Source organism: Hyla sarda, unplaced genomic scaffold, assembly GCF_029499605.1.
Source record: "Hyla sarda isolate aHylSar1 unplaced genomic scaffold, aHylSar1.hap1 scaffold_197, whole genome shotgun sequence".
NCBI classification, from domain to species: Eukaryota; Metazoa; Chordata; class Amphibia; order Anura; family Hylidae; genus Hyla; species Hyla sarda.
Window position 1 is genome coordinate 187,580 of NW_026608627.1, and position 25,037 is coordinate 212,616.

The 25,037-nt window shown below is 46.1% G+C and overlaps 11 non-coding genes across 11 annotated transcripts; all 11 read left to right on the forward strand.

Moving 5' to 3' along the window:
- Nucleotides 1-991: 991 nt before the first annotated feature.
- LOC130316863 (U2 spliceosomal RNA) lies at nt 992-1,182 on the forward strand. Its single transcript, XR_008864073.1, has one exon. It is a non-coding gene; the product is annotated as a U2 spliceosomal RNA (small nuclear RNA).
- A 2,103-nt stretch (nt 1,183-3,285) lies between these two features.
- LOC130316864 (U2 spliceosomal RNA) lies at nt 3,286-3,476 on the forward strand. Its single transcript, XR_008864074.1, has one exon. It is a non-coding gene; the product is annotated as a U2 spliceosomal RNA (small nuclear RNA).
- A 2,095-nt stretch (nt 3,477-5,571) lies between these two features.
- On the forward strand, nt 5,572-5,762 carry LOC130316996 (U2 spliceosomal RNA). Its single transcript, XR_008864194.1, has one exon. It is a non-coding gene; the product is annotated as a U2 spliceosomal RNA (small nuclear RNA).
- Nucleotides 5,763-7,849: 2,087 nt separating this feature from the next.
- On the forward strand, nt 7,850-8,040 carry LOC130316865 (U2 spliceosomal RNA). Its single transcript, XR_008864075.1, has one exon. It is a non-coding gene; the product is annotated as a U2 spliceosomal RNA (small nuclear RNA).
- Nucleotides 8,041-10,129: 2,089 nt separating this feature from the next.
- Nucleotides 10,130-10,320, forward strand: LOC130316866 (U2 spliceosomal RNA). The gene has a single exon (XR_008864076.1). It is a non-coding gene; the product is annotated as a U2 spliceosomal RNA (small nuclear RNA).
- A 2,102-nt stretch (nt 10,321-12,422) lies between these two features.
- On the forward strand, nt 12,423-12,613 carry LOC130316868 (U2 spliceosomal RNA). The gene has a single exon (XR_008864077.1). It is a non-coding gene; the product is annotated as a U2 spliceosomal RNA (small nuclear RNA).
- A 2,083-nt stretch (nt 12,614-14,696) lies between these two features.
- Nucleotides 14,697-14,887, forward strand: LOC130316869 (U2 spliceosomal RNA). The gene has a single exon (XR_008864078.1). It is a non-coding gene; the product is annotated as a U2 spliceosomal RNA (small nuclear RNA).
- Nucleotides 14,888-16,976: 2,089 nt separating this feature from the next.
- Nucleotides 16,977-17,167, forward strand: LOC130316870 (U2 spliceosomal RNA). The gene has a single exon (XR_008864079.1). It is a non-coding gene; the product is annotated as a U2 spliceosomal RNA (small nuclear RNA).
- Nucleotides 17,168-19,250: 2,083 nt separating this feature from the next.
- Nucleotides 19,251-19,441, forward strand: LOC130316872 (U2 spliceosomal RNA). The gene has a single exon (XR_008864081.1). It is a non-coding gene; the product is annotated as a U2 spliceosomal RNA (small nuclear RNA).
- Nucleotides 19,442-21,537: 2,096 nt separating this feature from the next.
- LOC130316873 (U2 spliceosomal RNA) lies at nt 21,538-21,728 on the forward strand. The gene has a single exon (XR_008864082.1). It is a non-coding gene; the product is annotated as a U2 spliceosomal RNA (small nuclear RNA).
- A 2,091-nt stretch (nt 21,729-23,819) lies between these two features.
- On the forward strand, nt 23,820-24,010 carry LOC130316874 (U2 spliceosomal RNA). The gene has a single exon (XR_008864083.1). It is a non-coding gene; the product is annotated as a U2 spliceosomal RNA (small nuclear RNA).
- The last annotated feature ends 1,027 nt before the right edge of the window (nt 24,011-25,037 follow it).

Below are 25,037 nucleotides of genomic sequence, written 5' to 3' on the forward strand. Positions count from 1 at the left end.
GTGAAAAAAAAGTAAGAGGAAGAGAAGGGAAAAAAAGGTGGAAATGGGTTTAAAAGTGATTTCGGCGGAGAAATATATATATATATATATATATATATATATATATATATATATATATACGCGCACACACACACATATATATAAACGTATTCTCCGTTGAGATATTGCAACCGCTGCTGTGTCCAGGCCCAGGAGCCTTAGCACTGTGCTGTGATGTCACTCAATACCACTGACATCACTAGGTGTAAACAACATCTCTCCTTTGCTGTGTATGTGACTATGGAGCTGTTTGGTGATGTCGTCTATTATGGCCTTCATAGAAGCAACAGGAGATTGTTGCATCCATCTAGAACCCTCAGAACTACAGTGCTATGATGTCACTCACTTCCACAGGCCTTGCAGAGTGTAAACAACAACAACCCAGCTTTGTCGTGTATGTAACCATAGGGATTGTGATGTCACCTAGAACCTTCACAGCAGCGACAGCTTTATGAGGAGCATCAGCACTGCTCTGCCTGAGCAGAACCATCACCGCCATAGGTTGTCAAATAACCCGGATTTAACCCACACAGGTAAGTCCAATGGGGTGCAGGCATGTCCTCTATGCTTACAGCTTCCCGTGGGTGTTGGTTTGATACCGTTTGGGGACAGCCAAGGAGGCATCTGCAGGCAACAAAGGTAGGTGTGTGCTTGTGTGTGTGTTTCCTATGCAGATCCTAAGCCCAGTGTCACATGCAAGTAGGAGGAGTAAGAAGGGTTCCTGGCAAATCCGGGTTATGGATTGCATTTAAAAAGGCCCCGTGGGAGTGCAATGGGCCCCTGTCTTGCTGCTTAGCAATAATGGTATGGGTTTAGGTTCTGCTGTGTGTACTGGTGGTTGACTGCCCCCCAGCCCAGAGTGTGCATGGAAAATTGTCTGGCAGCCTCCCTGACAGCAAGCAGTGATAGTGCCCATGAAGGGGACCTTGTTGGGCCCGCCCCTTTCACGGTTATCGCTTCTCGGCCTTTTGGCTAAGATCAAGTGTAGTATCTGTTCTTATCAGTTTAATATCTGATACGTCCCCTATCTGGGGACCATATATTAAATGGATTTTTGAGAACGGGGGCCGATTTCGAAGCTTGCTTCCGTCGCCCTATGCATTGACCCGATATGGCAGTATCTTCGGGTACAGTGCACCACCCCCTTACAGGGTTAAAAAGAAAGATTCCTACTTTCATTGCTACCTGCTTGCTGGCTAGCCAGCTAGCCAGCCCTGTGGGCCTTGCTGCTGCTGCTGCTGCTGCTGCAGCCAAAAAACAAAAGGTGGTGCTGCTGCTGCTTCTGCTGCTTCTGCTTGTGTCTGGCCGCTGTTGGAGCGTCCAGGCACAGGACTTCTGCTGCTGCTGACTAAATGGCCTCCTTAATTGGATCATTTGAGTAGCCAGCACACCTGTGCAGGTAGGGCATGACATGATAGGCAGCTGCCTTGATAGCGGGTGGGTGCTGAATGTTCCTAATTGACAAAATAAGATTAATGCTTATGAAGAAATATAAAATCTCATCCCTTCCCCAATATCGCGCCACACCCCTACCCCTTAATTCCCTGGTTGAACTTGATGGACATATGTCTTTTTTCGACCGTACTAACTATGTAACTATGTAACATAACATGGGGGGGTCTCCTGGCTGTTCACACAGGTGTGTCATTGCTGTACATTGACCATGCATTGCTTCTGTGGTATTGCAAAGGCAAAGACAAATGCTTCCAGCCATCCATTGCACTAATGGATTGGTCATCAGCTGGCTGTCTATGTCCCGCATCAATATAGACCAAAGTACAGAGGGTTAGGCTATGCTATAGTGCACCTACCTGATGCATCAGAAGGTGCGAGGCCCTTGCTAAATTCTGTGCACAGACTTTGAGATCTATGCTTTAGACTGTATCTAAACCTGCTCCAACATGGACTGACATTCTGGCCTACTTTCAGCCGATGCGACTTGTCTGTCGCTGAACAGTCGCTTTTTATGTATTCAGCACCTATGTATAATGTTGTAAAAATGCTCTAGAAGCTAAAGTCGCAGAAATGTCACACATATTTGGCCTGCAACTTTCTGTGCGACAAATTCAGACAGGAAAAATCAGTATAAATCCTTAGAAAATTATCCCCCAGTGTCTCCATCTGCTGGCGGTATTGAATAAGCATTGCTGCACTGATGGGGTATGCATTAGACGAAAAAAAAGAAGAAAAAGAAGAATAATACGCCCAGAAAAGAGGCGAAAAGGAGAAAAACGTAAAAAAACGTGAAAAAAAAGTAAGAGGAAGAGAAGGGAAAAAAAGGTGGAAATGGGTTTAAAAGTGATTTCGGCGGAGAAATATATATATATATATATATATATATATATATATATATATATATATATATATATATATACGCGCACACACACACATATATATAAACGTATTCTCCGTTGAGATATTGCAGCCGCTGCTGTGTCCAGGCCCAGGAGCCTTAGCACTGTGCTGTGATGTCACTCAATACCACTGACATCACTAGGTGTAAACAACATCTCTCCTTTGCTGTGTATGTGACTATGGAGCTGTTTGGTGATGTCGTCTATTATGGCCTTCATAGAAGCAACAGGAGATTGTTGCATCCATCTAGAACCCTCAGAACTACAGTGCTATGATGTCACTCACTTCCACAGGCCTTGCAGAGTGTAAACAACAACAACCCAGCTTTGTCGTGTATGTAACCATAGGGATTGTGATGTCACCTAGAACCTTCACAGCAGCGACAGCTTTATGAGGAGCATCAGCACTGCTCTGCCTGAGCAGAACCATCACCGCCATAGGTTGTCAAATAACCCGGATTTAACCCACACAGGTAAGTCCAATGGGGTGCAGGCATGTCCTCTATGCTTACAGCTTCCCGTGGGTGTTGGTTTGATACCGTTTGGGGACAGCCAAGGAGGCATCTGCAGGCAACAAAGGTAGGTGTGTGCTTGTGTGTGTGTTTCCTATGCAGATCCTAAGCCCAGTGTCACATGCAAGTAGGAGGAGTAAGAAGGGTTCCTGGCAAATCCGGGTTATGGATTGCATTTAAAAAGGCCCCGTGGGAGTGCAATGGGCCCCTGTCTTGCTGCTTAGCAATAATGGTATGGGTTTAGGTTCTGCTGTGTGTACTGGTGGTTGACTGCCCCCCAGCCCAGAGTGTGCATGGAAAATTGTCTGGCAGCCTCCCTGACAGCAAGCAGTGATAGTGCCCATGAAGGGGACCTTGTTGGGCCCGCCCCTTTCACGGTTATCGCTTCTCGGCCTTTTGGCTAAGATCAAGTGTAGTATCTGTTCTTATCAGTTTAATATCTGATACGTCCCCTATCTGGGGACCATATATTAAATGGATTTTTGAGAACGGGGGCCGATTTCGAAGCTTGCTTCCGTCGCCCTATGCATTGACCCGATATGGCAGTATCTTCGGGTACAGTGCACCACCCCCTTACAGGGTTAAAAAGAAAGATTCCTACTTTCATTGCTACCTGCTTGCTGGCTAGCCAGCTAGCCAGCCCTGTGGGCCTTGCTGCTGCTGCTGCTGCTGCTGCAGCCAAAAAACAAAAGGTGGTGCTGCTGCTGCTTCTGCTGCTTCTGCTTGTGTCTGGCCGCTGTTGGAGCGTCCAGGCACAGGACTTCTGCTGCTGCTGACTAAATGGCCTCCTTAATTGGATCATTTGAGTAGCCAGCACACCTGTGCAGGTAGGGCATGACATGATAGGCAGCTGCCTTGATAGCGGGTGGGTGCTGAATGTTCCTAATTGACAAAATAAGATTAATGCTTATGAAGAAATATAAAATCTCATCCCTTCCCCAATATCGCGCCACACCCCTACCCCTTAATTCCCTGGTTGAACTTGATGGACATATGTCTTTTTTCGACCGTACTAACTATGTAACTATGTAACATAACATGGGGGGGTCTCCTGGCTGTTCACACAGGTGTGTCATTGCTGTACATTGACCATGCATTGCTTCTGTGGTATTGCAAAGGCAAAGACAAATGCTTCCAGCCATCCATTGCACTAATGGATTGGTCATCAGCTGGCTGTCTATGTCCCGCATCAATATAGACCAAAGTACAGAGGGTTAGGCTATGCTATAGTGCACCTACCTGATGCATCAGAAGGTGCGAGGCCCTTGCTAAATTCTGTGCACAGACTTTGAGATCTATGCTTTAGACTGTATCTAAACCTGCTCCAACATGGACTGACATTCTGGCCTACTTTCAGCCGATGCGACTTGTCTGTCGCTGAACAGTCGCTTTTTATGTATTCAGCACCTATGTATAATGTTGTAAAAATGCTCTAGAAGCTAAAGTCGCAGAAATGTCACACATATTTGGCCTGCAACTTTCTGTGCGACAAATTCAGACAGGAAAAATCAGTATAAATCCTTAGAAAATTATCCCCCAGTGTCTCCATCTGCTGGCGGTATTGAATAAGCATTGCTGCACTGATGGGGTATGCATTAGACGAAAAAAAAGAAGAAAAAGAAGAATAATACGCCCAGAAAAGAGGCGAAAAGGAGAAAAACGTAAAAAAACGTGAAAAAAAAGTAAGAGGAAGAGAAGGGAAAAAAAGGTGGAAATGGGTTTAAAAGTGATTTCGGCGGAGAAATATATATATATATATATATATATATATATATATATATATATATATATATACGCGCACACACACACATATATATAAACGTATTCTCCGTTGAGATATTGCAGCCGCTGCTGTGTCCAGGCCCAGGAGCCTTAGCACTGTGCTGTGATGTCACTCAATACCACTGACATCACTAGGTGTAAACAACATCTCTCCTTTGCTGTGTATGTGACTATGGAGCTGTTTGGTGATGTCGTCTATTATGGCCTTCATAGAAGCAACAGGAGATTGTTGCATCCATCTAGAACCCTCAGAACTACAGTGCTATGATGTCACTCACTTCCACAGGCCTTGCAGAGTGTAAACAACAACAACCCAGCTTTGTCGTGTATGTAACCATAGGGATTGTGATGTCACCTAGAACCTTCACAGCAGCGACAGCTTTATGAGGAGCATCAGCACTGCTCTGCCTGAGCAGAACCATCACCGCCATAGGTTGTCAAATAACCCGGATTTAACCCACACAGGTAAGTCCAATGGGGTGCAGGCATGTCCTCTATGCTTACAGCTTCCCGTGGGTGTTGGTTTGATACCGTTTGGGGACAGCCAAGGAGGCATCTGCAGGCAACAAAGGTAGGTGTGTGCTTGTGTGTGTGTTTCCTATGCAGATCCTAAGCCCAGTGTCACATGCAAGTAGGAGGAGTAAGAAGGGTTCCTGGCAAATCCGGGTTATGGATTGCATTTAAAAAGGCCCCGTGGGAGTGCAATGGGCCCCTGTCTTGCTGCTTAGCAATAATGGTATGGGTTTAGGTTCTGCTGTGTGTACTGGTGGTTGACTGCCCCCCAGCCCAGAGTGTGCATGGAAAATTGTCTGGCAGCCTCCCTGACAGCAAGCAGTGATAGTGCCCATGAAGGGGACCTTGTTGGGCCCGCCCCTTTCACGGTTATCGCTTCTCGGCCTTTTGGCTAAGATCAAGTGTAGTATCTGTTCTTATCAGTTTAATATCTGATACGTCCCCTATCTGGGGACCATATATTAAATGGATTTTTGAGAACGGGGGCCGATTTCGAAGCTTGCTTCCGTCGCCCTATGCATTGACCCGATATGGCAGTATCTTCGGGTACAGAGCACCACCCCCTTACAGGGTTAAAAAGAAAGATTCCTACTTTCATTGCTACCTGCTTGCTGGCTAGCCAGCTAGCCAGCCCTGTGGGCCTTGCTGCTGCTGCTGCTGCTGCTGCAGCCAAAAAACAAAAGGTGGTGCTGCTGCTGCTTCTGCTGCTTCTGCTTGTGTCTGGCCGCTGTTGGAGCGTCCAGGCACAGGACTTCTGCTGCTGCTGACTAAATGGCCTCCTTAATTGGATCATTTGAGTAGCCAGCACACCTGTGCAGGTAGGGCATGACATGATAGGCAGCTGCCTTGATAGCGGGTGGGTGCTGAATGTTCCTAATTGACAAAATAAGATTAATGCTTATGAAGAAATATAAAATCTCATCCCTTCCCCAATATCGCGCCACACCCCTACCCCTTAATTCCCTGGTTGAACTTGATGGACATATGTCTTTTTTCGACCGTACTAACTATGTAACTATGTAACATAACATGGGGGGGTCTCCTGGCTGTTCACACAGGTGTGTCATTGCTGTACATTGACCATGCATTGCTTCTGTGGTATTGCAAAGGCAAAGACAAATGCTTCCAGCCATCCATTGCACTAATGGATTGGTCATCAGCTGGCTGTCTATGTCCCGCATCAATATAGACCAAAGTACAGAGGGTTAGGCTATGCTATAGTGCACCTACCTGATGCATCAGAAGGTGCGAGGCCCTTGCTAAATTCTGTGCACAGACTTTGAGATCTATGCTTTAGACTGTATCTAAACCTGCTCCAACATGGACTGACATTCTGGCCTACTTTCAGCCGATGCGACTTGTCTGTCGCTGAACAGTCGCTTTTTATGTATTCAGCACCTATGTATAATGTTGTAAAAATGCTCTAGAAGCTAAAGTCGCAGAAATGTCACACATATTTGGCCTGCAACTTTCTGTGCGACAAATTCAGACAGGAAAAATCAGTATAAATCCTTAGAAAATTATCCCCCAGTGTCTCCATCTGCTGGCGGTATTGAATAAGCATTGCTGCACTGATGGGGTATGCATTAGACGAAAAAAAAGAAGAAAAAGAAGAATAATACGCCCAGAAAAGAGGCGAAAAGGAGAAAAACGTAAAAAAACGTGAAAAAAAAGTAAGAGGAAGAGAAGGGAAAAAAAGGTGGAAATGGGTTTAAAAGTGATTTCGGCGGAGAAATATATATATATATATATATATATATATATATATATATATATACGCGCACACACACACATATATATAAACGTATTCTCCGTTGAGATATTGCAGCCGCTGCTGTGTCCAGGCCCAGGAGCCTTAGCACTGTGCTGTGATGTCACTCAATACCACTGACATCACTAGGTGTAAACAACATCTCTCCTTTGCTGTGTATGTGACTATGGAGCTGTTTGGTGATGTCGTCTATTATGGCCTTCATAGAAGCAACAGGAGATTGTTGCATCCATCTAGAACCCTCAGAACTACAGTGCTATGATGTCACTCACTTCCACAGGCCTTGCAGAGTGTAAACAACAACAACCCAGCTTTGTCGTGTATGTAACCATAGGGATTGTGATGTCACCTAGAACCTTCACAGCAGCGACAGCTTTATGAGGAGCATCAGCACTGCTCTGCCTGAGCAGAACCATCACCGCCATAGGTTGTCAAATAACCCGGATTTAACCCACACAGGTAAGTCCAATGGGGTGCAGGCATGTCCTCTATGCTTACAGCTTCCCGTGGGTGTTGGTTTGATACCGTTTGGGGACAGCCAAGGAGGCATCTGCAGGCAACAAAGGTAGGTGTGTGCTTGTGTGTGTGTTTCCTATGCAGATCCTAAGCCCAGTGTCACATGCAAGTAGGAGGAGTAAGAAGGGTTCCTGGCAAATCCGGGTTATGGATTGCATTTAAAAAGGCCCCGTGGGAGTGCAATGGGCCCCTGTCTTGCTGCTTAGCAATAATGGTATGGGTTTAGGTTCTGCTGTGTGTACTGGTGGTTGACTGCCCCCCAGCCCAGAGTGTGCATGGAAAATTGTCTGGCAGCCTCCCTGACAGCAAGCAGTGATAGTGCCCATGAAGGGGACCTTGTTGGGCCCGCCCCTTTCACGGTTATCGCTTCTCGGCCTTTTGGCTAAGATCAAGTGTAGTATCTGTTCTTATCAGTTTAATATCTGATACGTCCCCTATCTGGGGACCATATATTAAATGGATTTTTGAGAACGGGGGCCGATTTCGAAGCTTGCTTCCGTCGCCCTATGCATTGACCCGATATGGCAGTATCTTCGGGTACAGTGCACCACCCCCTTACAGGGTTAAAAAGAAAGATTCCTACTTTCATTGCTACCTGCTTGCTGGCTAGCCAGCTAGCCAGCCCTGTGGGCCTTGCTGCTGCTGCTGCTGCTGCTGCAGCCAAAAAACAAAAGGTGGTGCTGCTGCTGCTTCTGCTGCTTCTGCTTGTGTCTGGCCGCTGTTGGAGCGTCCAGGCACAGGACTTCTGCTGCTGCTGACTAAATGGCCTCCTTAATTGGATCATTTGAGTAGCCAGCACACCTGTGCAGGTAGGGCATGACATGATAGGCAGCTGCCTTGATAGCGGGTGGGTGCTGAATGTTCCTAATTGACAAAATAAGATTAATGCTTATGAAGAAATATAAAATCTCATCCCTTCCCCAATATCGCGCCACACCCCTACCCCTTAATTCCCTGGTTGAACTTGATGGACATATGTCTTTTTTCGACCGTACTAACTATGTAACTATGTAACATAACATGGGGGGGTCTCCTGGCTGTTCACACAGGTGTGTCATTGCTGTACATTGACCATGCATTGCTTCTGTGGTATTGCAAAGGCAAAGACAAATGCTTCCAGCCATCCATTGCACTAATGGATTGGTCATCAGCTGGCTGTCTATGTCCCGCATCAATATAGACCAAAGTACAGAGGGTTAGGCTATGCTATAGTGCACCTACCTGATGCATCAGAAGGTGCGAGGCCCTTGCTAAATTCTGTGCACAGACTTTGAGATCTATGCTTTAGACTGTATCTAAACCTGCTCCAACATGGACTGACATTCTGGCCTACTTTCAGCCGATGCGACTTGTCTGTCGCTGAACAGTCGCTTTTTATGTATTCAGCACCTATGTATAATGTTGTAAAAATGCTCTAGAAGCTAAAGTCGCAGAAATGTCACACATATTTGGCCTGCAACTTTCTGTGCGACAAATTCAGACAGGAAAAATCAGTATAAATCCTTAGAAAATTATCCCCCAGTGTCTCCATCTGCTGGCGGTATTGAATAAGCATTGCTGCACTGATGGGGTATGCATTAGACGAAAAAAAAGAAGAAAAAGAAGAATAATACGCCCAGAAAAGAGGCGAAAAGGAGAAAAACGTAAAAAAACGTGAAAAAAAAGTAAGAGGAAGAGAAGGGAAAAAAAGGTGGAAATGGGTTTAAAAGTGATTTCGGCGGAGAAATATATATATATATATATATATATATATATATATATATATATATACGCGCACACACACACATATATATAAACGTATTCTCCGTTGAGATATTGCAGCCGCTGCTGTGTCCAGGCCCAGGAGCCTTAGCACTGTGCTGTGATGTCACTCAATACCACTGACATCACTAGGTGTAAACAACATCTCTCCTTTGCTGTGTATGTGACTATGGAGCTGTTTGGTGATGTCGTCTATTATGGCCTTCATAGAAGCAACAGGAGATTGTTGCATCCATCTAGAACCCTCAGAACTACAGTGCTATGATGTCACTCACTTCCACAGGCCTTGCAGAGTGTAAACAACAACAACCCAGCTTTGTCGTGTATGTAACCATAGGGATTGTGATGTCACCTAGAACCTTCACAGCAGCGACAGCTTTATGAGGAGCATCAGCACTGCTCTGCCTGAGCAGAACCATCACCGCCATAGGTTGTCAAATAACCCGGATTTAACCCACACAGGTAAGTCCAATGGGGTGCAGGCATGTCCTCTATGCTTACAGCTTCCCGTGGGTGTTGGTTTGATACCGTTTGGGGACAGCCAAGGAGGCATCTGCAGGCAACAAAGGTAGGTGTGTGCTTGTGTGTGTGTTTCCTATGCAGATCCTAAGCCCAGTGTCACATGCAAGTAGGAGGAGTAAGAAGGGTTCCTGGCAAATCCGGGTTATGGATTGCATTTAAAAAGGCCCCGTGGGAGTGCAATGGGCCCCTGTCTTGCTGCTTAGCAATAATGGTATGGGTTTAGGTTCTGCTGTGTGTACTGGTGGTTGACTGCCCCCCAGCCCAGAGTGTGCATGGAAAATTGTCTGGCAGCCTCCCTGACAGCAAGCAGTGATAGTGCCCATGAAGGGGACCTTGTTGGGCCCGCCCCTTTCACGGTTATCGCTTCTCGGCCTTTTGGCTAAGATCAAGTGTAGTATCTGTTCTTATCAGTTTAATATCTGATACGTCCCCTATCTGGGGACCATATATTAAATGGATTTTTGAGAACGGGGGCCGATTTCGAAGCTTGCTTCCGTCGCCCTATGCATTGACCCGATATGGCAGTATCTTCGGGTACAGTGCACCACCCCCTTACAGGGTTAAAAAGAAAGATTCCTACTTTCATTGCTACCTGCTTGCTGGCTAGCCAGCTAGCCAGCCCTGTGGGCCTTGCTGCTGCTGCTGCTGCTGCTGCAGCCAAAAAACAAAAGGTGGTGCTGCTGCTGCTTCTGCTGCTTCTGCTTGTGTCTGGCCGCTGTTGGAGCGTCCAGGCACAGGACTTCTGCTGCTGCTGACTAAATGGCCTCCTTAATTGGATCATTTGAGTAGCCAGCACACCTGTGCAGGTAGGGCATGACATGATAGGCAGCTGCCTTGATAGCGGGTGGGTGCTGAATGTTCCTAATTGACAAAATAAGATTAATGCTTATGAAGAAATATAAAATCTCATCCCTTCCCCAATATCGCGCCACACCCCTACCCCTTAATTCCCTGGTTGAACTTGATGGACATATGTCTTTTTTCGACCGTACTAACTATGTAACTATGTAACATAACATGGGGGGGTCTCCTGGCTGTTCACACAGGTGTGTCATTGCTGTACATTGACCATGCATTGCTTCTGTGGTATTGCAAAGGCAAAGACAAATGCTTCCAGCCATCCATTGCACTAATGGATTGGTCATCAGCTGGCTGTCTATGTCCCGCATCAATATAGACCAAAGTACAGAGGGTTAGGCTATGCTATAGTGCACCTACCTGATGCATCAGAAGGTGCGAGGCCCTTGCTAAATTCTGTGCACAGACTTTGAGATCTATGCTTTAGACTGTATCTAAACCTGCTCCAACATGGACTGACATTCTGGCCTACTTTCAGCCGATGCGACTTGTCTGTCGCTGAACAGTCGCTTTTTATGTATTCAGCACCTATGTATAATGTTGTAAAAATGCTCTAGAAGCTAAAGTCGCAGAAATGTCACACATATTTGGCCTGCAACTTTCTGTGCGACAAATTCAGACAGGAAAAATCAGTATAAATCCTTAGAAAATTATCCCCCAGTGTCTCCATCTGCTGGCGGTATTGAATAAGCATTGCTGCACTGATGGGGTATGCATTAGACGAAAAAAAAGAAGAAAAAGAAGAATAATACGCCCAGAAAAGAGGCGAAAAGGAGAAAAACGTAAAAAAACGTGAAAAAAAAGTAAGAGGAAGAGAAGGGAAAAAAAGGTGGAAATGGGTTTAAAAGTGATTTCGGCGGAGAATATATATATATATATATATATATATATATATATATATATATATATATATATATATATACGCGCACACACACACATATATATAAACGTATTCTCCGTTGAGATATTGCAGCCGCTGCTGTGTCCAGGCCCAGGAGCCTTAGCACTGTGCTGTGATGTCACTCAATACCACTGACATCACTAGGTGTAAACAACATCTCTCCTTTGCTGTGTATGTGACTATGGAGCTGTTTGGTGATGTCGTCTATTATGGCCTTCATAGAAGCAACAGGAGATTGTTGCATCCATCTAGAACCCTCAGAACTACAGTGCTATGATGTCACTCACTTCCACAGGCCTTGCAGAGTGTAAACAACAACAACCCAGCTTTGTCGTGTATGTAACCATAGGGATTGTGATGTCACCTAGAACCTTCACAGCAGCGACAGCTTTATGAGGAGCATCAGCACTGCTCTGCCTGAGCAGAACCATCACCGCCATAGGTTGTCAAATAACCCGGATTTAACCCACACAGGTAAGTCCAATGGGGTGCAGGCATGTCCTCTATGCTTACAGCTTCCCGTGGGTGTTGGTTTGATACCGTTTGGGGACAGCCAAGGAGGCATCTGCAGGCAACAAAGGTAGGTGTGTGCTTGTGTGTGTGTTTCCTATGCAGATCCTAAGCCCAGTGTCACATGCAAGTAGGAGGAGTAAGAAGGGTTCCTGGCAAATCCGGGTTATGGATTGCATTTAAAAAGGCCCCGTGGGAGTGCAATGGGCCCCTGTCTTGCTGCTTAGCAATAATGGTATGGGTTTAGGTTCTGCTGTGTGTACTGGTGGTTGACTGCCCCCCAGCCCAGAGTGTGCATGGAAAATTGTCTGGCAGCCTCCCTGACAGCAAGCAGTGATAGTGCCCATGAAGGGGACCTTGTTGGGCCCGCCCCTTTCACGGTTATCGCTTCTCGGCCTTTTGGCTAAGATCAAGTGTAGTATCTGTTCTTATCAGTTTAATATCTGATACGTCCCCTATCTGGGGACCATATATTAAATGGATTTTTGAGAACGGGGGCCGATTTCGAAGCTTGCTTCCGTCGCCCTATGCATTGACCCGATATGGCAGTATCTTCGGGTACAGTGCACCACCCCCTTACAGGGTTAAAAAGAAAGATTCCTACTTTCATTGCTACCTGCTTGCTGGCTAGCCAGCTAGCCAGCCCTGTGGGCCTTGCTGCTGCTGCTGCTGCTGCTGCAGCCAAAAAACAAAAGGTGGTGCTGCTGCTGCTTCTGCTGCTTCTGCTTGTGTCTGGCCGCTGTTGGAGCGTCCAGGCACAGGACTTCTGCTGCTGCTGACTAAATGGCCTCCTTAATTGGATCATTTGAGTAGCCAGCACACCTGTGCAGGTAGGGCATGACATGATAGGCAGCTGCCTTGATAGCGGGTGGGTGCTGAATGTTCCTAATTGACAAAATAAGATTAATGCTTATGAAGAAATATAAAATCTCATCCCTTCCCCAATATCGCGCCACACCCCTACCCCTTAATTCCCTGGTTGAACTTGATGGACATATGTCTTTTTTCGACCGTACTAACTATGTAACTATGTAACATAACATGGGGGGGTCTCCTGGCTGTTCACACAGGTGTGTCATTGCTGTACATTGACCATGCATTGCTTCTGTGGTATTGCAAAGGCAAAGACAAATGCTTCCAGCCATCCATTGCACTAATGGATTGGTCATCAGCTGGCTGTCTATGTCCCGCATCAATATAGACCAAAGTACAGAGGGTTAGGCTATGCTATAGTGCACCTACCTGATGCATCAGAAGGTGCGAGGCCCTTGCTAAATTCTGTGCACAGACTTTGAGATCTATGCTTTAGACTGTATCTAAACCTGCTCCAACATGGACTGACATTCTGGCCTACTTTCAGCCGATGCGACTTGTCTGTCGCTGAACAGTCGCTTTTTATGTATTCAGCACCTATGTATAATGTTGTAAAAATGCTCTAGAAGCTAAAGTCGCAGAAATGTCACACATATTTGGCCTGCAACTTTCTGTGCGACAAATTCAGACAGGAAAAATCAGTATAAATCCTTAGAAAATTATCCCCCAGTGTCTCCATCTGCTGGCGGTATTGAATAAGCATTGCTGCACTGATGGGGTATGCATTAGACGAAAAAAAAGAAGAAAAAGAAGAATAATACGCCCAGAAAAGAGGCGAAAAGGAGAAAAACGTAAAAAAACGTGAAAAAAAAGTAAGAGGAAGAGAAGGGAAAAAAAGGTGGAAATGGGTTTAAAAGTGATTTCGGCGGAGAAATATATATATATATATATATATATATATATATATATATACGCGCACACACACACATATATATAAACGTATTCTCCGTTGAGATATTGCAGCCGCTGCTGTGTCCAGGCCCAGGAGCCTTAGCACTGTGCTGTGATGTCACTCAATACCACTGACATCACTAGGTGTAAACAACATCTCTCCTTTGCTGTGTATGTGACTATGGAGCTGTTTGGTGATGTCGTCTATTATGGCCTTCATAGAAGCAACAGGAGATTGTTGCATCCATCTAGAACCCTCAGAACTACAGTGCTATGATGTCACTCACTTCCACAGGCCTTGCAGAGTGTAAACAACAACAACCCAGCTTTGTCGTGTATGTAACCATAGGGATTGTGATGTCACCTAGAACCTTCACAGCAGCGACAGCTTTATGAGGAGCATCAGCACTGCTCTGCCTGAGCAGAACCATCACCGCCATAGGTTGTCAAATAACCCGGATTTAACCCACACAGGTAAGTCCAATGGGGTGCAGGCATGTCCTCTATGCTTACAGCTTCCCGTGGGTGTTGGTTTGATACCGTTTGGGGACAGCCAAGGAGGCATCTGCAGGCAACAAAGGTAGGTGTGTGCTTGTGTGTGTGTTTCCTATGCAGATCCTAAGCCCAGTGTCACATGCAAGTAGGAGGAGTAAGAAGGGTTCCTGGCAAATCCGGGTTATGGATTGCATTTAAAAAGGCCCCGTGGGAGTGCAATGGGCCCCTGTCTTGCTGCTTAGCAATAATGGTATGGGTTTAGGTTCTGCTGTGTGTACTGGTGGTTGACTGCCCCCCAGCCCAGAGTGTGCATGGAAAATTGTCTGGCAGCCTCCCTGACAGCAAGCAGTGATAGTGCCCATGAAGGGGACCTTGTTGGGCCCGCCCCTTTCACGGTTATCGCTTCTCGGCCTTTTGGCTAAGATCAAGTGTAGTATCTGTTCTTATCAGTTTAATATCTGATACGTCCCCTATCTGGGGACCATATATTAAATGGATTTTTGAGAACGGGGGCCGATTTCGAAGCTTGCTTCCGTCGCCCTATGCATTGACCCGATATGGCAGTATCTTCGGGTACAGTGCACCACCCCCTTACAGGGTTAAAAAGAAAGATTCCTACTTTCATTGCTACCTGCTTGCTGGCTAGCCAGCTAGCCAGCCCTGTGGGCCTTGCTGCTGCTGCTGCTGCTGCTGCAGCCAAAAAACAAAAGGTGGTGCTGCTGCTGCTTCTGCTGCTTCTGCTTGTGTCTGGCCGCTGTTGGAGCGTCCAGGCACAGGACTTCTGCTGCTGCTGACTAAATGGCCTCCTTAATTGGATCATTTGAGTAGCCAGCACACCTGTGCAGGTAGGGCATGACATGATAGGCAGCTGCCTTGATAGCGGGTGGGTGCTGAATGTTCCTAATTGACAAAATAAGATTAATGCTTATGAAGAAATATAAAATCTCATCCCTTCCCCAATATCGCGCCACACCCCTACCCCTTAATTCCCTGGTTGAACTTGATGGACATATGTCTTTTTTCGACCGTACTAACTATGTAACTATGTAACATAACATGGGGGGGTCTCCTGGCTGTTCACACAGGTGTGTCATTGCTGTACATTGACCATGCATTGCTTCTGTGGTATTGCAAAGGCAAAGACAAATGCTTCCAGCCATCCATTGCACTAATGGATTGGTCATCAGCTGGCTGTCTATGTCCCGCATCAATATAGACCAAAGTACAGAGGGTTAGGCTATGCTATAGTGCACCTACCTGATGCATCAGAAGGTGCGAGGCCCTTGCTAAATTCTGTGCACAGACTTTGAGATCTATGCTTTAGACTGTATCTAAACCTGCTCCAACATGGACTGACATTCTGGCCTACTTTCAGCCGATGCGACTTGTCTGTCGCTGAACAGTCGCTTTTTATGTATTCAGCACCTATGTATAATGTTGTAAAAATGCTCTAGAAGCTAAAGTCGCAGAAATGTCACACATATTTGGCCTGCAACTTTCTGTGCGACAAATTCAGACAGGAAAAATCAGTATAAATCCTTAGAAAATTATCCCCCAGTGTCTCCATCTGCTGGCGGTATTGAATAAGCATTGCTGCACTGATGGGGTATGCATTAGACGAAAAAAAAGAAGAAAAAGAAGAATAATACGCCCAGAAAAGAGGCGAAAAGGAGAAAAACGTAAAAAAACGTGAAAAAAAAGTAAGAGGAAGAGAAGGGAAAAAAAGGTGGAAATGGGTTTAAAAGTGATTTCGGCGGAGAAATATATATATATATATATATATATATATATATATATATATATATACGCGCACACACACACATATATATAAACGTATTCTCCGTTGAGATATTGCAGCCGCTGCTGTGTCCAGGCCCAGGAGCCTTAGCACTGTGCTGTGATGTCACTCAATACCACTGACATCACTAGGTGTAAACAACATCTCTCCTTTGCTGTGTATGTGACTATGGAGCTGTTTGGTGATGTCGTCTATTATGGCCTTCATAGAAGCAACAGGAGATTGTTGCATCCATCTAGAACCCTCAGAACTACAGTGCTATGATGTCACTCACTTCCACAGGCCTTGCAGAGTGTAAACAACAACAACCCAGCTTTGTCGTGTATGTAACCATAGGGATTGTGATGTCACCTAGAACCTTCACAGCAGCGACAGCTTTATGAGGAGCATCAGCACTGCTCTGCCTGAGCAGAACCATCACCGCCATAGGTTGTCAAATAACCCGGATTTAACCCACACAGGTAAGTCCAATGGGGTGCAGGCATGTCCTCTATGCTTACAGCTTCCCGTGGGTGTTGGTTTGATACCGTTTGGGGACAGCCAAGGAGGCATCTGCAGGCAACAAAGGTAGGTGTGTGCTTGTGTGTGTGTTTCCTATGCAGATCCTAAGCCCAGTGTCACATGCAAGTAGGAGGAGTAAGAAGGGTTCCTGGCAAATCCGGGTTATGGATTGCATTTAAAAAGGCCCCGTGGGAGTGCAATGGGCCCCTGTCTTGCTGCTTAGCAATAATGGTATGGGTTTAGGTTCTGCTGTGTGTACTGGTGGTTGACTGCCCCCCAGCCCAGAGTGTGCATGGAAAATTGTCTGGCAGCCTCCCTGACAGCAAGCAGTGATAGTGCCCATGAAGGGGACCTTGTTGGGCCCGCCCCTTTCACGGTTATCGCTTCTCGGCCTTTTGGCTAAGATCAAGTGTAGTATCTGTTCTTATCAGTTTAATATCTGATACGTCCCCTATCTGGGGACCATATATTAAATGGATTTTTGAGAACGGGGGCCGATTTCGAAGCTTGCTTCCGTCGCCCTATGCATTGACCCGATATGGCAGTATCTTCGGGTACAGTGCACCACCCCCTTACAGGGTTAAAAAGAAAGATTCCTACTTTCATTGCTACCTGCTTGCTGGCTAGCCAGCTAGCCAGCCCTGTGGGCCTTGCTGCTGCTGCTGCTGCTGCTGCAGCCAAAAAACAAAAGGTGGTGCTGCTGCTGCTTCTGCTGCTTCTGCTTGTGTCTGGCCGCTGTTGGAGCGTCCAGGCACAGGACTTCTGCTGCTGCTGACTAAATGGCCTCCTTAATTGGATCATTTGAGTAGCCAGCACACCTGTGCAGGTAGGGCATGACATGATAGGCAGCTGCCTTGATAGCGGGTGGGTGCTGAATGTTCCTAATTGACAAAATAAGATTAATGCTTATGAAGAAATATAAAATCTCATCCCTTCCCCAATATCGCGCCACACCCCTACCCCTTAATTCCCTGGTTGAACTTGATGGACATATGTCTTTTTTCGACCGTACTAACTATGTAACTATGTAACATAACATGGGGGGGTCTCCTGGCTGTTCACACAGGTGTGTCATTGCTGTACATTGACCATGCATTGCTTCTGTGGTATTGCAAAGGCAAAGACAAATGCTTCCAGCCATCCATTGCACTAATGGATTGGTCATCAGCTGGCTGTCTATGTCCCGCATCAATATAGACCAAAGTACAGAGGGTTAGGCTATGCTATAGTGCACCTACCTGATGCATCAGAAGGTGCGAGGCCCTTGCTAAATTCTGTGCACAGACTTTGAGATCTATGCTTTAGACTGTATCTAAACCTGCTCCAACATGGACTGACATTCTGGCCTACTTTCAGCCGATGCGACTTGTCTGTCGCTGAACAGTCGCTTTTTATGTATTCAGCACCTATGTATAATGTTGTAAAAATGCTCTAGAAGCTAAAGTCGCAGAAATGTCACACATATTTGGCCTGCAACTTTCTGTGCGACAAATTCAGACAGGAAAAATCAGTATAAATCCTTAGAAAATTATCCCCCAGTGTCTCCATCTGCTGGCGGTATTGAATAAGCATTGCTGCACTGATGGGGTATGCATTAGACGAAAAAAAAGAAGAAAAAGAAGAATAATACGCCCAGAAAAGAGGCGAAAAGGAGAAAAACGTAAAAAAACGTGAAAAAAAAGTAAGAGGAAGAGAAGGGAAAAAAAGGTGGAAATGGGTTTAAAAGTGATTTCGGCGGAGAAATATATATATATATATATATATATATATATATATATACGCGCACACACACACACATATATATAAACGTATTCTCCGTTGAGATATTGCAGCCGCTGCTGTGTCCAGGCCCAGGAGCCTTAGCACTGTGCTGTGATGTCACTCAATACCACTGACATCACTAGGTGTAAACAACATCTCTCCTTTGCTGTGTATGTGACTATGGAGCTGTTTGGTGATGTCGTCTATTATGGCCTTCATAGAAGCAACAGGAGATTGTTGCATCCATCTAGAACCCTCAGAACTACAGTGCTATGATGTCACTCACTTCCACAGGCCTTGCAGAGTGTAAACAACAACAACCCAGCTTTGTCGTGTATGTAACCATAGGGATTGTGATGTCACCTAGAACCTTCACAGCAGCGACAGCTTTATGAGGAGCATCAGCACTGCTCTGCCTGAGCAGAACCATCACCGCCATAGGTTGTCAAATAACCCGGATTTAACCCACACAGGTAAGTCCAATGGGGTGCAGGCATGTCCTCTATGCTTACAGCTTCCCGTGGGTGTTGGTTTGATACCGTTTGGGGACAGCCAAGGAGGCATCTGCAGGCAACAAAGGTAGGTGTGTGCTTGTGTGTGTGTTTCCTATGCAGATCCTAAGCCCAGTGTCACATGCAAGTAGGAGGAGTAAGAAGGGTTCCTGGCAAATCCGGGTTATGGATTGCATTTAAAAAGGCCCCGTGGGAGTGCAATGGGCCCCTGTCTTGCTGCTTAGCAATAATGGTATGGGTTTAGGTTCTGCTGTGTGTACTGGTGGTTGACTGCCCCCCAGCCCAGAGTGTGCATGGAAAATTGTCTGGCAGCCTCCCTGACAGCAAGCAGTGATAGTGCCCATGAAGGGGACCTTGTTGGGCCCGCCCCTTTCACGGTTATCGCTTCTCGGCCTTTTGGCTAAGATCAAGTGTAGTATCTGTTCTTATCAGTTTAATATCTGATACGTCCCCTATCTGGGGACCATATATTAAATGGATTTTTGAGAACGGGGGCCGATTTCGAAGCTTGCTTCCGTCGCCCTATGCATTGACCCGATATGGCAGTATCTTCGGGTACAGTGCACCACCCCCTTACAGGGTTAAAAAGAAAGATTCCTACTTTCATTGCTACCTGCTTGCTGGCTAGCCAGCTAGCCAGCCCTGTGGGCCTTGCTGCTGCTGCTGCTGCTGCTGCTGCAGCCAAAAAACAAAAGGTGGTGCTGCTGCTGCTTCTGCTGCTTCTGCTTGTGTCTGGCCGCTGTTGGAGCGTCCAGGCACAGGACTTCTGCTGCTGCTGACTAAATGGCCTCCTTAATTGGATCATTTGAGTAGCCAGCACACCTGTGCAGGTAGGGCATGACATGATAGGCAGCTGCCTTGATAGCGGGTGGGTGCTGAATGTTCCTAATTGACAAAATAAGATTAATGCTTATGAAGAAATATAAAATCTCATCCCTTCCCCAATATCGCGCCACACCCCTACCCCTTAATTCCCTGGTTGAACTTGATGGACATATGTCTTTTTTCGACCGTACTAACTATGTAACTATGTAACATAACATGGGGGGGTCTCCTGGCTGTTTCACACAGGTGTGTCATTGCTGTACATTGACCATGCATTGCTTCTGTGGTATTGCAAAGGCAAAGACAAATGCTTCCAGCCATCCATTGCACTAATGGATTGGTCATCAGCTGGCTGTCTATGTCCCGCATCAATATAGACCAAAGTACAGAGGGTTAGGCTATGCTATAGTGCACCTACCTGATGCATCAGAAGGTGCGAGGCCCTTGCTAAATTCTGTGCACAGACTTTGAGATCTATGCTTTAGACTGTATCTAAACCTGCTCCAACATGGACTGACATTCTGGCCTACTTTCAGCCGATGCGACTTGTCTGTCGCTGAACAGTCGCTTTTTATGTATTCAGCACCTATGTATAATGTTGTAAAAATGCTCTAGAAGCTAAAGTCGCAGAAATGTCACACATATTTGGCCTGCAACTTTCTGTGCGACAAATTCAGACAGGAAAAATCAGTATAAATCCTTAGAAAATTATCCCCCAGTGTCTCCATCTGCTGGCGGTATTGAATAAGCATTGCTGCACTGATGGGGTATGCATTAGACGAAAAAAAAGAAGAAAAAGAAGAATAATACGCCCAGAAAAGAGGCGAAAAGGAGAAAAACGTAAAAAAACGTGAAAAAAAAGTAAGAGGAAGAGAAGGGAAAAAAAGGTGGAAATGGGTTTAAAAGTGATTTCGGCGGAGAAATATATATATATATATATATATATATATATATATATATATATATATACGCGCACACACACACATATATATAAACGTATTCTCCGTTGAGATATTGCAGCCGCTGCTGTGTCCAGGCCCAGGAGCCTTAGCACTGTGCTGTGATGTCACTCAATACCACTGACATCACTAGGTGTAAACAACATCTCTCCTTTGCTGTGTATGTGACTATGGAGCTGTTTGGTGATGTCGTCTATTATGGCCTTCATAGAAGCAACAGGAGATTGTTGCATCCATCTAGAACCCTCAGAACTACAGTGCTATGATGTCACTCACTTCCACAGGCCTTGCAGAGTGTAAACAACAACAACCCAGCTTTGTCGTGTATGTAACCATAGGGATTGTGATGTCACCTAGAACCTTCACAGCAGCGACAGCTTTATGAGGAGCATCAGCACTGCTCTGCCTGAGCAGAACCATCACCGCCATAGGTTGTCAAATAACCCGGATTTAACCCACACAGGTAAGTCCAATGGGGTGCAGGCATGTCCTCTATGCTTACAGCTTCCCGTGGGTGTTGGTTTGATACCGTTTGGGGACAGCCAAGGAGGCATCTGCAGGCAACAAAGGTAGGTGTGTGCTTGTGTGTGTGTTTCCTATGCAGATCCTAAGCCCAGTGTCACATGCAAGTAGGAGGAGTAAGAAGGGTTCCTGGCAAATCCGGGTTATGGATTGCATTTAAAAAGGCCCCGTGGGGAGTGCAATGGGCCCCTGTCTTGCTGCTTAGCAATAATGGTATGGGTTTAGGTTCTGCTGTGTGTACTGGTGGTTGACTGCCCCCCAGCCCAGAGTGTGCATGGAAAATTGTCTGGCAGCCTCCCTGACAGCAAGCAGTGATAGTGCCCATGAAGGGGACCTTGTTGGGCCCGCCCCTTTCACGGTTATCGCTTCTCGGCCTTTTGGCTAAGATCAAGTGTAGTATCTGTTCTTATCAGTTTAATATCTGATACGTCCCCTATCTGGGGACCATATATTAAATGGATTTTTGAGAACGGGGGCCGATTTCGAAGCTTGCTTCCGTCGCCCTATGCATTGACCCGATATGGCAGTATCTTCGGGTACAGTGCACCACCCCCTTACAGGGTTAAAAAGAAAGATTCCTACTTTCATTGCTACCTGCTTGCTGGCTAGCCAGCTAGCCAGCCCTGTGGGCCTTGCTGCTGCTGCTGCTGCTGCTGCTGCAGCCAAAAAACAAAAGGTGGTGCTGCTGCTGCTTCTGCTGCTTCTGCTTGTGTCTGGCCGCTGTTGGAGCGTCCAGGCACAGGACTTCTGCTGCTGCTGACTAAATGGCCTCCTTAATTGGATCATTTGAGTAGCCAGCACACCTGTGCAGGTAGGGCATGACATGATAGGCAGCTGCCTTGATAGCGGGTGGGTGCTGAATGTTCCTAATTGACAAAATAAGATTAATGCTTATGAAGAAATATAAAATCTCATCCCTTCCCCAATATCGCGCCACACCCCTACCCCTTAATTCCCTGGTTGAACTTGATGGACATATGTCTTTTTTCGACCGTACTAACTATGTAACTATGTAACATAACATGGGGGGGTCTCCTGGCTGTTCACACAGGTGTGTCATTGCTGTACATTGACCATGCATTGCTTCTGTGGTATTGCAAAGGCAAAGACAAATGCTTCCAGCCATCCATTGCACTAATGGATTGGTCATCAGCTGGCTGTCTATGTCCCGCATCAATATAGACCAAAGTACAGAGGGTTAGGCTATGCTATAGTGCACCTACCTGATGCATCAGAAGGTGCGAGGCCCTTGCTAAATTCTGTGCACAGACTTTGAGATCTATGCTTTAGACTGTATCTAAACCTGCTCCAACATGGACTGACATTCTGGCCTACTTTCAGCCGATGCGACTTGTCTGTCGCTGAACAGTCGCTTTTTATGTATTCAGCACCTATGTATAATGTTGTAAAAATGCTCTAGAAGCTAAAGTCGCAGAAATGTCACACATATTTGGCCTGCAACTTTCTGTGCGACAAATTCAGACAGGAAAAATCAGTATAAATCCTTAGAAAATTATCCCCCAGTGTCTCCATCTGCTGGCGGTATTGAATAAGCATTGCTGCACTGATGGGGTATGCATTAGACGAAAAAAAAGAAGAAAAAGAAGAATAATACGCCCAGAAAAGAGGCGAAAAGGAGAAAAACGTAAAAAAACGTGAAAAAAAAGTAAGAGGAAGAGAAGGGAAAAAAAGGTGGAAATGGGTTTAAAAGTGATTTCGGCGGAGAAATATATATATATATATATATATATATATATATATATATATATATACGCGCACACACACACATATATATAAACGTATTCTCCGTTGAGATATTGCAGCCGCTGCTGTGTCCAGGCCCAGGAGCCTTAGCACTGTGCTGTGATGTCACTCAATACCACTGACATCACTAGGTGTAAACAACATCTCTCCTTTGCTGTGTATGTGACTATGGAGCTGTTTGGTGATGTCGTCTATTATGGCCTTCATAGAAGCAACAGGAGATTGTTGCATCCATCTAGAACCCTCAGAACTACAGTGCTATGATGTCACTCACTTCCACAGGCCTTGCAGAGTGTAAACAACAACAACCCAGCTTTGTCGTGTATGTAACCATAGGGATTGTGATGTCACCTAGAACCTTCACAGCAGCGACAGCTTTATGAGGAGCATCAGCACTGCTCTGCCTGAGCAGAACCATCACCGCCATAGGTTGTCAAATAACCCGGATTTAACCCACACAGGTAAGTCCAATGGGGTGCAGGCATGTCCTCTATGCTTACAGCTTCCCGTGGGTGTTGGTTTGATACCGTTTGGGGACAGCCAAGGAGGCATCTGCAGGCAACAAAGGTAGGTGTGTGCTTGTGTGTGTGTTTCCTATGCAGATCCTAAGCCCAGTGTCACATGCAAGTAGGAGGAGTAAGAAGGGTTCCTGGCAAATCCGGGTTATGGATTGCATTTAAAAAGGCCCCGTGGGAGTGCAATGGGCCCCTGTCTTGCTGCTTAGCAATAATGGTATGGGTTTAGGTTCTGCTGTGTGTACTGGTGGTTGACTGCCCCCAGCCCAGAGTGTGCATGGAAAATTGTCTGGCAGCCTCCCTGACAGCAAGCAGTGATAGTGCCCATGAAGGGGACCTTGTTGGGCCCGCCCCTTTCACGGTTATCGCTTCTCGGCCTTTTGGCTAAGATCAAGTGTAGTATCTGTTCTTATCAGTTTAATATCTGATACGTCCCCTATCTGGGGACCATATATTAAATGGATTTTTGAGAACGGGGGCCGATTTCGAAGCTTGCTTCCGTCGCCCTATGCATTGACCCGATATGGCAGTATCTTCGGGTACAGTGCACCACCCCCTTACAGGGTTAAAAAGAAAGATTCCTACTTTCATTGCTACCTGCTTGCTGGCTAGCCACTAGCCAGCCCTGTGGGCCTTGCTGCTGCTGCTGCTGCTGCTGCAGCCAAAAAACAAAAGGTGGTGCTGCTGCTGCTTCTGCTGCTTCTGCTTGTGTCTGGCCGCTGTTGGAGCGTCCAGGCACAGGACTTCTGCTGCTGCTGACTAAATGGCCTCCTTAATTGGATCATTTGAGTAGCCAGCACACCTGTGCAGGTAGGGCATGACATGATAGGCAGCTGCCTTGATAGCGGGTGGGTGCTGAATGTTCCTAATTGACAAAATAAGATTAATGCTTATGAAGAAATATAAAATCTCATCCCTTCCCCAATATCGCGCCACACCCCTACCCCTTAATTCCCTGGTTGAACTTGATGGACATATGTCTTTTTTCGACCGTACTAACTATGTAACTATGTAACATAACATGGGGGGGTCTCCTGGCTGTTCACACAGGTGTGTCATTGCTGTACATTGACCATGCATTGCTTCTGTGGTATTGCAAAGGCAAAGACAAATGCTTCCAGCCATCCATTGCACTAATGGATTGGTCATCAGCTGGCTGTCTATGTCCCGCATCAATATAGACCAAAGTACAGAGGGTTAGGCTATGCTATAGTGCACCTACCTGATGCATCAGAAGGTGCGAGGCCCTTGCTAAATTCTGTGCACAGACTTTGAGATCTATGCTTTAGACTGTATCTAAACCTGCTCCAACATGGACTGACATTCTGGCCTACTTTCAGCCGATGCGACTTGTCTGTCGCTGAACAGTCGCTTTTTATGTATTCAGCACCTATGTATAATGTTGTAAAAATGCTCTAGAAGCTAAAGTCGCAGAAATGTCACACATATTTGGCCTGCAACTTTCTGTGCGACAAATTCAGACAGGAAAAATCAGTATAAATCCTTAGAAAATTATCCCCCAGTGTCTCCATCTGCTGGCGGTATTGAATAAGCATTGCTGCACTGATGGGGTATGCATTAG